Source organism: Rhipicephalus microplus, chromosome 7 (genome assembly GCF_043290135.1).
Source record: "Rhipicephalus microplus isolate Deutch F79 chromosome 7, USDA_Rmic, whole genome shotgun sequence".
NCBI lineage: Eukaryota > Metazoa > Arthropoda > Arachnida > Ixodida > Ixodidae > Rhipicephalus > Rhipicephalus microplus.
Window position 1 is genome coordinate 85907209 of NC_134706.1, and position 15423 is coordinate 85922631.

The 15423-nt window shown below is 44.5% G+C and overlaps 1 protein-coding gene across 4 annotated transcripts in view; it reads left to right on the forward strand.

The window, feature by feature from the left end:
* The window catches only part of snama (something that sticks like glue), a 154488-nt gene that overhangs the window by 358 nt on the left and 138707 nt on the right, over nucleotides 1-15423 (forward strand). The window lies entirely within an intron of this gene.

Genomic DNA, 15423 nt, shown 5'->3' on the forward strand with positions numbered 1-15423 from the left:
GCTGCTGTTTTCCAAGTTTTCCTCTTGCGATTGACTTGTACTACACTCTACTTGTACGAAGCCATGTGCCGTTTTCACGCGTAGTGTGTTTCAGTAAAGCCTTTGCTTCTGGTGTTGGTTCATATTCCGCGAGAAATCGTCGTCGTAAACTAAAACACGGACACCAAGACCTGGCGCCCGTCTTGTTCGTCACGTTCCCCCCGTGTCCGCGTATCAACTTGCGTCGGAAAAGCTGAGCGAATTTGTTGTTTAGGCCTAGTTACGTGCGCTGCCTGCCGTGATCTTGTTAAAATTATCATCACCGACTCGTTTGAGCGCAGACCGCTATTTACTCGCGTTGTGGTGGGCCCCGTTCCGGCTCGATTCCGTTGAGATTGCTTGCTGCGGTCGGTCACGCGTCGGCCGTACGGAAGCAGCCTGCTGGCCATTTGCAATGGCAGGCCACGTCTCTACGGCTGCTGCGAACGCGCAGCCCATACGTAGAACGCAAACGAAACGCACGAATGTGCGGCACCGAATCACGCTAGAGCATTAAAGCGACCCCCGGGAATCACTGTGTCCGTCGCTGCTTCTGTGGCGGGTAATTATCCGTTATCGATTCGTGCCCGCCTTTTCTGGCCTATTTTCGGGAGTTCTCCAGAGCGGAAAAAGTCACCCGTGGCATTATTTTGGCCTGTAGCGGGCGGAACCTCGTGCGTTTCCGGATTCGTTCCGTTAAGCGTCGGTGAAAGCAGTTTTAGATACTGCGTTGAAGTGCTGCTCGCACACCAGTAAACGGGCTGTTTTCAAAAATGAAGCGTAATGCGCATTTTCCAAGGCCTGCAGTACGCTTTGTTGAACGTCTTTTTCCGATGGACGGATGAAAAAAAGGTCTTTCCCAGACGGCCATTAGCCTTCGTCGAGTGCCCGCCCACCGAACCCGTCCAGTTTTTCATTGCAGGTTGGCAAGTGACCAACTTCTTCAGTGAAGGTGAACGAGCACAAAAGGCCTTCTTGGAATTGCCGTAGGAATGTCACCCCCCCTTTCCCTAGTCACACCACAGGTAGTGACGCGGTTTTTCAGTGGGATGGAGTGCTCGTCGGAATTATCCCAAGAAAACATCCCGGGAGCATTCAGAGGCGTGCTGTTCGCATTATACATTCTCGTAATCAAAGCATTGCTCCAGTTTTGAATGTAGAGCCGTCAACACCTTTAACTTAAAACGCTCTGACGCGTGGCCTCAGCTTGCTTGGACCGAGGTCAGCACCACCAAGCGTTGAAAATGATGTGCTTGCTGCAGTTAAGGGTAGATGTAGCGCGTGTCGGTTTCACTAGTAAATTTCTCTTTCCAGTCTGCCTGACCATTGGGTCGAATGCACTTTTTTCGCATCCCGTGTCCACCACGTTTTGCTTGTGGCTACATTAGCTGTAAAAGGATTTCTGTTTTTTAAATATGAACATGTGAAAACGATTGCAGACGACGCTAGGAGCGCTGCACATCCATTGCGAGGCGTGTTGTCCGGCACGTCACTGCAAGACGAGCGCGGTGAATGGAAAAACTGCCTCTCATGTCAGTGCGTGGGTGAAATTCTAAAGGGAATGATTCTTTCCATTGTCTGCTGGGGATTTGAAGTTTGATGACTAATAACTTCCATCATATCGTGCACATATTTGATGAAATTCCGACACCATCGCATTGCAGTGACAGCTGATATTGAGAAGGCATTCTTATAGATTTTAATACATGAGGAAGAAAGAGATGCGCTGCATTTCCTTTGGTGGGATCGAATTCCGAGTGGTAGCGATGCGAAGATCGTAACATGGAGAATGTCAAGAGTGACGTTTGGCACTGCCCCCTGTACTTTCTTGCTTGCAGCAACCGTACAGCACCACCTCAGCAAGTTGGAGAAATTTCCGGAGACTATTAAACAGCTGAGAAGCAACATCTATGCCGACGTCGTAATGGGTGCCGAATCACCCAAGGAAGCCAAAAAAAACTTTACTGGGAATCAAATGAGATCTTTCAAGAGGCGTCAATGACTCTCAAAGTTCAACAAAAATGAGCCTGGATTACAACAAAAAGAAAATGCAAGCTATGGGGCTTCCACCGAAATGAAGGTCCTTGGCATCAGGTGGAACTTCAAGGAAGATAGGCTTTACCTACCATCGTTTGACATAAAAAACATCGATACTAGCGGTGTGCTAACGAAGCACCAAATGTTACAGCTTGCTGCAAGAGTATATGATCCTCTGGGACTTTTTACTCCAATCACGGTGACAGCCAAGCAAGAAATGCAAAACATGTGGAGAAAAGGAACGTCTTGGGTCGACTCACTGCCAGATGATGAAACGGAGACTTGGAGGAGATGGATTGAAGAGCTAGAATCGATTCAAGAGTTCAGTGTACCACGAGGGTTTGATGTAAGCCAAGGAGGAAGCCTATTCACACGGAACTTCACTTGTTTTTAGATGCAAGTCTATATGCATACGGAACAGGGGCCTGTTTGATAAATCACTGCGAGAGAGAAAAGGAGGCTGAAATACTAATTGCAAAAGGAAGAATAGTGCTAGTGAAGCAAATCTCGTTACCACGACTTCAGTTGATGGCTGCATTGCTGTCTGCACGCATTTCTGAATACTTCAGAAGCGTACTTAAAAGGAATATAAATGCTACAAGATACTGGACGGACTCGACCATTGTTCGTAGGTGGCTACACGAAAGAAAAAATGAGACATCTTTGTAGAGAATAGGGTGAAGGATATGAAAGAGAAAACGAAGCTATCAGAGTGGAAATACATTGCAAGTGAAGAGAACCCATCTGATCTCATGACCAGAGGTGTAAGTGCAAAGGCTTTGTGATACAGTCGGACCTAGGGTGGCTTGGTCCAAAGTGGCTTTTTACGGAAAGCGAAGCAGGGCAGACTGAAACGGAAGAAGGCACTCAGAGTAGTGAATGTTATGCTACTAGCACATACACGTCAATTCTGGTCGTGATCGACGCAGAGAAGTATCGAACCTACATAAGATTACTCAGAGTGACTACTTGGGTTCTGAGATGCATACATATTATAAAAAAGAAGCGGACAATAGGCGTTTTGAGGAACTAAAGAATGCAGAGACGGTGATAATAAAATTGGAGCAATGAAAAATACGAGAACATATACTCAACAAGAGCGGTACGACTAAAACAACAAGGATGTTGCTTTGTGGTAAGGAAGTTTTCGAAGATGAACAAGGGCTAATAACGCACAAGGGTCGTCTGTCTCAAAGTGGACTGACATAGAACGAAAAACATCCAATTGTGCTATCAAAGTGGACGGCCGCTACAAAGCTGCTAGTACGACATGTGCATCAACTTACGTTACATGGAGGATTCAGTGCAACACTGTCGCAGCTTAGAATGAAATATTGCATAATCCAAGGAAGGCAGCTGGTGAAGAAGGTTGTTCATGGATGTTTAAAAGTGTCAAAGATTCGATGCTAAACCAATTAAGCAAGACACAGCACCCCTGCCTGCTGACAAAAGTAAACCAGGGACAACCATTTGAAGTGACTGATGTACAATTTACAGGCCCAATGCTTATAAAAGACGCCGTGAAAGGCATGACAAAACTGTACATCGCAGTATTTGTGTGTGCGACATTAAAAGCTGTACATCTTGAAGTTGTTGACAACTTTAAAACGGAAGCATTCGTATGTTTATTCAGAAGATTTACAGTGAGAAGAGGCTTATGTAGCACAATATATAGTCACAACGCAAGGACATTCAAGAAACCCAACAGAGAATTTTACCGTATGCTGAAGGAGTTACAAGTAGTCTCTAAAAGGGCCAACCAAGGAGATAAAGTGGAAGTTTATCGCCGGACAAGTGCCTTGGTGGGGAGGCTTTTATGAAAGGATAATAAGAAGCATGAAATCATCAATGAGGAAAGAGTCATCAAAAAGAGACTGCTAACCAGACTTGCTAGCTAGGGAAGAGGTGGAAACAATAACCACTGAAGTTGAAGCGGTGCTTAACAATAGACCGTTAACTAGTGTATACAGCGCACCGGATGAGCCGCTACCTATTATGCCGGCTGACATAATAGGTCATAATCCAGCCTTGATAAGTAGGTTGTTAGCTGCTTGTTGCCATAAAAAAAAAGTGAAATTTTTTGTTAGTGCTCTGTTGAAGAATACTAGGCCGGAGAAATTTCCAGGGGCTGTTCACTACGGTTTCCCTGATAATCATATCACATCGCTTTTGGGATGTAAAACTCTGCAATTATCGATGTTTCAAATGCAAGGACTAATAAATATAATGGAACATGCATACGACTAGGACTCAGCAAAAGAAGTTCTAGAACCAATCAGTAATACTGTAAACCAAGCTTACAGTGTTTGTATTTATACTCTCGGGGACTCTTTCTTCCCTCAGGTAATTAAGATGTGGAATCAGTGTCAGTTGTAAAACACGATTTGTGTGCATTGGACCTAGTCCTGGACGATAATCTGTTTGTACCATTTCATTCTGATCTATTCAGTGTATTCAACAAGGGCCATTTCATCTTTTTCTGTATTCAGTGTTGGTTAATGATAACGGCTTGGGCTACTCACTTTTGATATTGTGGTACTCAGCTTGTTTGCGAGTAATGCTGATTTGTATTTACTACTTCATTTCTTTCTCTGAGTCAACTCTCACAAGGGGGATGGCAGTGTTGTTAAATTAAGTCCTTGGTGTGAAATTTCCATCGTTAATTTCGGAAAGCCCGTATTATGCTCGGACATCTTTGCTAGGAGAACATCTGCGAAACATTTTCCAAGCTACGCCTTTTATTCAGTATAAACAACATGTATCATAGAATGTAAAAAAAAAATGGTGCTTGGTATTTTGCTGGTGTGAGTGATTAGCTGCTTGAGTTGGTTGTTGGTTGCTTGAAATATGTTAATAGTACAAAAGAATAGCCTGGCATGGACTACAAAACATTGTTTCGAGTATGAGCAAGCTTTACACGAAATTGAGAGTGGGCTCCAAGGGCTTGATATTGCAGCAATATTAATGGTTGCATCCCTAATCTTAGCTTGTTGCATAACACATGTGGCACATTCCCCCGTTGTGTGTTTTTTTTTTATACCACAGCAGGGTACAGGTATGGCCTCGTTTATGCAAAAGGCCTTTTCAAATAATACACTGTAGCTTTATCATTTGCAAGAGATTAAGTATGTGGTTTTACTACAGTTGACAGAGCACTAGGGCTGAGCAGTCAAATCACTCTTTGGAAACATTTGCAAAGGTACCAGAAATGAGTCTTGGGAAAGCATTCAAAAAGAGCTATTATGCTTTCAGTGAGCTGTTTAAAAGTATTAGATTTTCAGTGGTATTTAGTTGACACTTGTAAATTTCTTACCTTTTAGCCAATGTTCTTGCATTTAGTGCTCAAGCAATAAGTGTGGACAAATTCGCATGACTTCAGTTAGCCCTTGGGGTATCCAGTTAGCCCTTGGGGTATCAAAATTTAAAAAAAATACTTTTGCAGATGGTGAAATTACTTTGTTACTATTTTTGAAGGTACAAAATGTGTTCAGTCAGAAAAAAAAATGTGGTAAAAAAAAAGAATAGTATCAGGAATAATTATTTTCTTTAAGCATTTCTCAAAACTAATTGAAAATTATTCATTGGTATTTTAGAGCTTGGTATTTCTTTGAACTCGGGTTTACGCGCAGAAGTGCCTTATCTCGGTCTTCACACATAGCACGCGTCACTTTCATTTTTTGGAGTGGCGAGTTGTGCTGGCCTTCAGCAGAGTAAGCTCGATAATGAACGAGAATACCTTATGGGTATTAGTGGTGATAACCAAGCCAAGAACAGCAACAAAGGTGAAAAACAGCTTCCACCGCCCCTGTGCCCTGCATTGACACGCTGGCGCTACAAATTTGTTCTGGGTATCTTGACAAGAAGGTAGGACAATCATTTCTTACACTTTTATGTAAGCTCTAGAATGTGGCAGCTGGTTCCAGTGCACATGCATTGTCATTACAGCATGAAATTCAAGCTTAGGCTCTAAAATGTACCTGTATGGCAAAGATGTTGCGGATCGGAAAACCACACCATTCTTGTATGGCAAAAACACTCAAAGGTTAACCATGAAAGATTGAGTGTTAGCACAGTCGAAATCCGCAATAACGAAACCCCGCGAGTACGAAATATTTCCGAATCACCCGCGAACGCTAGAAGCCCATGTATTACGTATCTCGCGGCAACGAAATGTTTTTGGACAGCGATCCCACACTAACGAATCTTTCTACCACAGTGCGGGCCTTATTTTACCCTCCCGCCAAAGGTTAACTGTCGAAAATATGCTTGTATGCGTGTTATGCGCACTCGAAATTTGTAAACGTCTGCTTTTGCTGTGCTAGCATAAGTACCGCCATTTTTGTTTACTTAAATCTACCATGGGGTCTGTGTTTGGCAACATGCCTGGCCACACTGCAGCAGGTGACAGCAATTGATCATGCTGCGATGGCAAATGACCACGCGGGCTTCACCACCACTGTGCAAGCATCCCGCACGGATTGCGCTTCAGCCTCACCAGACGAAGATTTATTTATTTATTTATTGAAAATACCTTACAGGCCAGAAGGCATTGAGTAAGGGGGGTTACAGTGAAAAATCGCAAGTAAACTTCAAAATAAAAACGGTACAATGTCGGTTAGTAATAACAAAAAAAAATTAACAAAGCAATAAGTCAGCAATACGTAAACATGGCGATGAAGTATATAAGAACACTCCGTAACATAAAAACCCTTGGAAAAGAAGTAAAAGAACGTCAAGATGAAATATTAAGGAAATGCGTCTGAACTTTTTGCCGAAACGTGTTGGGGTTGCTATCAGAGGCGATATCGTCGGGAAGATCATTCCACATGCGGATGGCTTGTGGTAGTGCGGATGTGCTGAACGCGTTCGTGTTTCCAAAAATGCGAGTGAAGCTGAGATGGTTATGTAATCTGCGTGACGTGTAGAGCGGGCGTTGAAGGTGCAACGACGATGTTTTGTTACTGTAGACGTACTTATGAAATAGGCATAACAAGGACACGTGACGACGAACATTTAATGCTTGGAGGGAATGATGGAGTTTAAGCTGAGTCACACTGGAATTGATGTCATAGTTTCTAGAAATGTAACGGGTGGCTCTGTTCTGGATTGTTTCCAGCATGTTAATTTGATACTGAGCGGAAGGGGACCAAACAGATGAGGCATATTCAAGTTGCGGGCGGACGAAAGTTAGGTAAGACATTTTGCGAATGTTAGTGGGACAACGACGAAGGTTTCGGCGTAAATACCCCAATGTTTTGAAGGCTTTTGCACAAACGTTAGTGATGTGATCAAACCAGGAAAGCCCTGGTGTAAGGTGGATGCCAAGATACTTGTAAGAAGTCGCCGTGGAGAGCCTGTCACATTGCATATGGTAAGTGAAGTTAGATATGACCTGTTTACGTCCAAAAGAAACAACTTTACACTTATTAGTATTCAACCTCATAAGCCAAGTGCTGCACCAGTTAGAAATAGTGTTCAGATCATCTTGAAGGATGGAGTGATCGTTAAGACAGTTTATAGGTCTGTAGAGCATGCAGTCATCAGCGAAGATTCTGATATGCGATGATATGTTAGTTGGGAGGTCGTTGATGTAGATAAGAAAAAGTAATGGGCCAAGAACGCTCCCCTGTGGGACGCCAGAAGAGACATACGAAGAGGGAGAGGAAGAATTATTAACGATTGTGAACTGCTTGCGAAGTGACAGAAAATTGCGTAGCCAAGATAAAGTGAGGGAGTCTAATCGGAGGGCAGATAATTTTGAAATAAGGCGACAATGGGCGACACGATCGAATGCTTTGGCGAAATCAAGAAATATGCAATCAGTCTGTAGGCCATTATTTATGTTGTAATGAATGTCTGTAGTGAATTCTAGTAACTGTGTTTCGCATGACATGCCCTTTCTGAATCCGTGCTGGTTTGAAAAGAAGAATTTGTTAGTCTCGAGGTGACTGTATACGTGGGAGGCGATTATGTGTTCGAGGAGTTTGCAACATATGCATGTGAGCGAGATTGGGCGATAATTTTTAGGTGAGTTCTTATCTCCGGATTTAAAAATGGGTACTACTTTGGCTATTTTCCAGTCGTCTGGAAGTTTTCCAGACGATAGCGACTGTCGAAAAATGTGGTATAATGTAATGCTAGATATGGAAACAGTATTTTTAATTACCTTAGAGTTGATATCATCTATACCAGCTGATGAGGATGCCTTAATCTGTTTAATTCGACACGCGATACCCTCCACCGTAATTTCAATAGGCTGCATGTATTGGAAGTTGTAATCAGGGATATGTGGTACGTCAGAAGAATCTTCTTGGCTAAATACAGATGAAAAAAAGGTATTAAAAGTAGTGGAGCACTCGTAGTCTGAAAGCGGAATGTTGTTTTCATTAAGTAATGACAACTGGTTGGAACCGTGGTTAGGGGATATGAGGCGCCAGAATTTTTTTGGATTATTTTGCAGAAGAGAAGGTAGGTCGTTGTGAAAATATTTTTCTTTGGCGTTGCATATTGCTTTACAGTAGTCAGTCAAGTACTGCTTGTATTTTTCCCAAGCGGAGGGCGTAGCACTGCGTTTGGCATTGCAGTACAGGCGTTTTTTCTTGTTTCTTTGCTTACGGAGGGATTTAGTGAACCAGGGATTAGATAGATCATTAGAAACAGTGATAACAGGGATATATTGGTTTATCAATGAAGACATCTTGTCTCTAAAAAGCACCCAGTTTTCATTTACAGACCTGTTGTAGAATGACGGAAAGAGGACATTGCTAAAAAATTCTTCGAGCTGTGCACTTATTTTGTCAAACTCTGCTTTGCTGTAGTCCCGAATTTTCTTTTTGGATATTCCTGCAAATGGTACAGGTAAGTCCAACGTTACCTCGATTAAATTGTGATCACTGATTTGGACGAAGGCGCACTTGACGGCGAGAGTGGTGTCAGTGTAGTGCCTCTATCCCTGACCAACGCCTGGGGGGACCTTCGAGCCATCGACATCCCAGATGAACTCACCGTTGATGCGTTCGTTCGCGCTGATGATGACGTAGTCGTGTACGAGGAAGTGACCGACGGGGCCATTATCGAAAGCGTGCGCGAAGCTAATGACACAGAGGACCAAGAAGAGACACACGCGGAGAAACCCAACCCGCGGGTTGTTTTGGATGCGCTGGACACCCTTTGCTCCTTCTTTGGTGCACATGACGATGTAGTAATGGACCACTGTTTCCAGTGCGAAGGGAGAGCTTTGAAGTTGTATGGCAAGGGTCGGCAAAGTAAGTTGACCGACTTTTGGCAATAAATTTTCGTTCCTCTGGCCGTATCACACTCGCGGCAACCAAATTCTCGCGAAAACATTTTTTGGTTTCCCCAGCGATTTCGTTATTGCAGGTTCCGACTGTACTGTAATTGTCTGAAAAATTACTGAATAGCTACTATTCACCGACTTGTAGTTTTTGGAATATTTAGAAATGTAAAATTATCAAATATAAGCATGACGTCAGGGCAAAAACGGGATAAACTGAATCTACGTGGCCGTAACATAGCAATCAGTTTAAGCCTCATATTTCACTGTTGGCGAATTCCACTGGCCGAGCAGGAGCAAATTTTCTTGCTCCGCGGCCGAGAATCTGCATTCCACTGGTAGATTCAGAGCAACCCATTCTGCGATGGAGTATTCTCCGTGATTCGTCTTGCAGAAACAGATTTCACCGCAACTACGAGAATGCGTTGCTGTCATTTCCTGTACAGTCGGACTCCTAGGTTGTCTTCGTTTTTTGAGATGGTGTCTAGTCACTTTGTGCACGTATTTACATTCCTGCAATGGGGTCATTTGACTGTGCTGGACGTGCTATTGCTGGTTTGCTTTTAGCGACAGCAAAAGCTCTAGTTTTTTAGCAGTAGCAGCAGCAAGGACATCGAGCAGCACATGCTATTTCAAATGATGTAAAGGAAATGTTTTCTGGCCCGCTGTGCGCACGGCCGAAGATAATCTGCTACGTCAAGGAAGTTTCCGGTACCGGTTTAACGACGTATATGTAAACAACTTTTGGGTTGACCTCATGCGGGGCATTCGTGTGTTCCGCTTGAGATCTGGCTTGGCGCAATCCTATTACACCAGCATTATGGTAGCCACTCCGGATCTACCAGTGGAATTCGCCATATGTAACAATGCTTTAAGGGGAATCTTCGGTGACTGATGATTTTTTTTGCTGATGCTTTGATGCTAGAGTAGTGAATGAGGGTGTTAACATTTTGTACGTAAAAATGTATGCGCGATACTCAGGCGTTCTTGAAAAGAAATCAAATGTGGAACTACCACATTTGGTCTCACAAATTTGGTCTGCACATGTCTAGTGAAGTTTCATTAGGGTTGCTAGTAATTAGATATGGACAAGATTATTTGAAAAATTAAAAAAAAAAGCACAGATCAGATGCTGTGTGGATCATTTGCAAGGCCACGTAATTGCCTGTATCAATGTAATTATTTAAATCTCTTTTGATAACCATTCAGGGTGCTTGAAGATGAAGAGTACTTTTTTTATTTGTAAGAAAGAACGGGTGATAATGACATGCTTTGGTCGCAAATCAGACACACACACATAAAGTAAAGGAACACTAAACAACAAGCACAAGCGGCGCTTCCAACCAAAATAGACAAGGAGCAAATCCAGACATGAGCAACGACATACAGGCATGCGCAGTCTGCACACAGCCTTACGCTAACCAGCTATCAATCAATCTCTTCTCAGATACGGACAACGTCACTGACGGTTCGCTGATACACCTTTCTTTTTAATGTAATAGGCTTCCATCAACTCATGCGCAGTTTTATACCTATTTCTACCTAGAATCTCACTCGTTAAAACGTGGTACACACCCGCAGGCTCTACAATGCGTGGACAAATGCACCACGCCATCTTTCATTGAATTTAATTCATGCACGAGTTGGAAGTGCCACTTAGGCTTGTCAAGCCCCGCCGCGGTGGTCTAGTGGCTAAGGTACTCGGCTGCTGACCCGCAGGTCGCGGGTTGATTCCCGGCTGCGGCGGCTGCATTTCCGATGGAGGCGGAAATGTTGTAGGCCCGTGTGCTCAGATTTGGGTGCACGTTAAAGAACCCCAGGTGGTCGAAATTTCTGGAGCCCTCCACTACGGCGTCTCTCATAATCATGTGGTGGTTTTGGGACGTTAAACCCCACAAATCAATCAACTTAGGCTTGTCATTGAGTGTTCCTTTATTTTGTGTGTTTTGTTTGTGGCCAAAGCATGTCATTAAGCAAGTACCAACTAGGCCAACAATCGGTATTGTAACGGGCGACAATATTGACAATGCATAGACGTGTCCGAATGCGTGTCCCTTCAACTAAATATTCAAACAGTGCGTAGTACATGACTCTAAACTCCTTTCACTCCGGTGGACATCTTTATTTCCTGTCAAAGTTGTTTCAGGGGCCACGGTGGCTTTATGGTTACAACACTTCACTGCCAACCTAAATGCCATAGGTAGGAAGGATCCTGGCCATAGCGATGGTATTTTGACGGAGGTGAAGTGCTAGATGCTGATGTTCTGTGGAGTGTCAGTTCAAAAAAGCCCCAGGTGGTCTAATTTCGTCGTCTTCCGCAGCTAAAGTTTCCTCAGTGCAAACCAACTGAAGTTGTTTTGAGTGTTCTACTGCATTTTTCAAAGGGGCCCTGCGACACTATTTGAGCACGCGTTTTTTTATGGGTTCTGCTGGTGCTGTCGAATGCGCCTATATCGTTGCACACATGGCAATGACGAAATTGACGCTGTTATAATTTTAATTCACGGGACAAACTACCTCGATTTCAGACTACGGTGACACACATAGGCTATTTGTGTTATGGGAAGTGCTGTCGTGTCATGCGACAACAAACACCGTTCGATTGTGATTGGCTTGACGCGAGAAGTAACGTAACTAGGCCATACGACTGAAGTAACTAGGCCATACGACTGAATGCTAAAAATAGCAAAAGCGTTTTTATACTTTCGCAGAAAGAAATCATTTCTGTTTCAAAACGATGAAGTTTCAGAACAACGAACACAACACTTAGCCTGCAAACCAGCCTATGGTACGCCGGCAAGTAAAAGTGGAAGCGCGTACTGCGTTTTTAGCTAGCCAAATATGCAACAGGCGGTGCGTGCCGGCATTACTGTCGAACGCTTGCATGCTAGCCGAGAAGTGACCCCCGCCCAAAACGTATCTTACGGTGTGACTGTGGGAGTGTCTACTACCCGACTCACGTGGTTCGTAGTAACCATGCTAACGACGTCGTCAAAAAGAGCAGTAGCGAGGTGTTGTGTGAAAGCCACCTTGAGGTGACGTTTCCTGAATGTCTTTATATATGCGCTGTCGTTAGAAGCGGTCTTCGACGTCAGCAGGCGAGTGAAATGTGAAAGAGAACGTTTCTCGTCGTCTGCTCGAGTTTTGAACGTTTAAGACTATAACTTCACTTTCCGTGCACCGGTCTTCGACGTCGGCAGGCGAGTGAAATGTGAAAAAAATCGTTTCTCGTCGTCTGCTCGAGTTTTGAACTTTTAGGACTCATAACTTCACTTTCCGTGCTCAAATTTTCATCATTCTTGTTGCATTCGTCTCGGTAATCATTGCTAAACACGTTTCGGTTTTTCGATAAGGCTGTCCCAAAAGTGTTGCGGGACCCCTTTAAGTGAACAAAAAGGCTGATGGGGTGAATTGGCTATTCATGATTACTTGAATATGAGCACATAACGTAAACAGACTTCCCTCACTAGATAAGGTTTTAGCGTTGAACGTTGCCAAGTTCAGGTTTCAATGGCGGCCTGTCCGGATGCAGAGATTCTTAGCACCCACTGCTGTGTTGCACATCTGACCGCCGCCGTGGTCAGTCAGCTGCTGGGGACTGAGGGCTGGGAGTTATTTGACGTAGGCATGTGGGAGGTAGTGGCCAGATACTGCACCAGGGTGGCCAATTCTTCTCTGGTAAGGGAGGGCATTCCCGGCGGTGGTTACCGGTGAGGCCGCACACCAGGCCTCGTAATGCAGTTCCATCACCACGCGGATTTTTTTTTTTTTTTATCCGTTTGGAAACTGCGCGGCACCGGGATTTGAACCACGAACCTTTTGCATGCGAGGCGGATGCTCTAACCACTACGCCATCGCTGCTTTTCCATTGCTCGCTGCGTCGAGCAATGGAAAGAAAAATGATAGGTGTAACCTTAAGAGACGAGAAGAGAGCAGAGTGGATTAGGGAACAAACGGTGGTTAAGGATATCATAGCTGAAATCAAGAAGAAATGGACATGGGCCGGGCATGTAGCGCATAGACAGGATAACCGCTGGTCGTTAAGGGTAACTAACTGGATTCCAAGAGAATGCAAGCGTGTTAGGGGGAGACAGAAAGTTAGGTGGGCAGATGAGATTAAGAAGTTTGCGGGTATAAATTGGCAGCAGCAAGCACAGGACCGGGTTAACTGCCGAAACACGGGAGGAGAGGCCTTTGTCCTGCAGTGGACGTAGTCAGGCTGATGATGATGATGATGATGAACGTAGACAGGGATGTGGTAAGAGCAGTGGGATTGCATTTTCTTTCTAGTCAGTTAATGAATGTAGTGTGTTTCAAGTAAAACTCGTTTTTTTTTTTTTTTTGTCATTGGCAAAACCCTGATGACATCAAGGGAGAGACTGAAAAAAAAAGATTGTGGTAAATAAATCTGTGTCCTGTGAAAGTTGTTGAGGAGCGCACTGGCTCAAGCTTATTACCCAGCGTGTACTAGTGTCGGCAAGGCATTGCCTGCATAGGCAGGCACCCAGATGCCAACTTCCATCAGGATGCGACTATTTTCTTGCATTCAGTTTCAGCAGCTCCGGCTTGCAGGCAAAACACTGATGACATCTTTCATTAAATTTAATTCATGCATGAGTTGGAAGTGCCGCGTATGCTTGTCAATGAGTGTTCCTTTATTTTGTGCGTCTTATTTGTGGCCGAAGCATGTCATTAAGCAAGTACCAACTAGGCCAACAATCTGTATTGTAACGGGTGACAATATTGACAATGCATAGACGTGTGCGAATGCGTGTCCCTTCAACTAAATATTCAAACAATGCCTAGTACATGACTCTAAACTCCTTCTTTCACTCCGGTCAGACGGACATCTTTATTCCTGTAAAAGCTGTAAAGAAGTTGAAAAAGTCGAATGGTTTTTGTGCCTCTCTCGATAGTGTCTCAGATAAACGGTAGGCTTCTTTAAAAGTGATTTCACAACAAGGCAGTGCTATTTCACATTACACTGATTGACCAGAGCTTATGACGAGTTAGCTTGCTTGCCTTTAGGATTTTAACCCCAATTTTTACTCTAAAGGGGGAATAGCAGAGCCTTTGGAAAGTGGGCTATTACAATTATAGCTCAAATGCAGCGCCCCCACGTGGCACTGACAGTTGTGTTAAGCTGTGCAAGCCTGGCACAGAGGAGTGTGGCTGTTTCGAAAAAATAAACAGTTCGTTCTGGGCAAAGGGCTCAACATGTTCTTCGTGGGGCCTCATGGCCTACTGTTCACGATAATCACTACCGTGCGGCCCTCCGTTAATCTACACATGTACCAACTGGCGGCGACGATGAAAGTATCATGTAAGTTTTTGTTCCCGCACCGCTCTGGCATCTGTTCACCACGCCAAGTTTCGGCAACCTCGAGCCGTTCGAGGGCGAAGGAGACTGGCCCTGTTACGTAGACCGTTTCCAAGCATTTTTCCTGGCGAATGATGTCGCCCCAGACAAGCGTACTGCCGTGTTCATCAGCTGCTGCGGGCAGAAAACGTATGCTTTGCTCCGCAATTTGGTCAAGCCCAGTGACAAGACGCTGGACCAGATTCAAGTTCTTGGAAGCCATTACTGACCGAAGTCCTCTGCCGTCGTGCACCGTTTTCGTTCAACTCGCGCGTTCGCATGAGTTGAAATCTGTCAGCAATTTCATCGCAGCACTAAAAAGCCTCTCCGAGCACTGCAACTTCGGGGCTGAACTCGAAAACATGCTCCGCGACTGCGTCGTGTGTGGCATAAACAATGTGAATGTCCAGACAAGATTTCTGGAAAAACCGGATCTCACCTTCGACGACGCCGTGCGGACCGCCCTAGCAGTGGAAGCAGCAAAAAAGGACGCAGGTGAGATAGCGCAAGCGAACACAAGCAGCGCTTTCTCGATTCACTGTGTCTCGTCATGTTCTGGGGGAGTCACCTGCTTCCGCTGCGGGGATGGACATCTTGTGTCAAAATGTAAGCATGTGAAGATAATCCGCAATTACTGCCACAAACGAAGTCATTTGGCAAAGGTGTGCGATTCGAGACGAAGGGACAGCCAAGCCCAAAGCATCAACCTTACCAA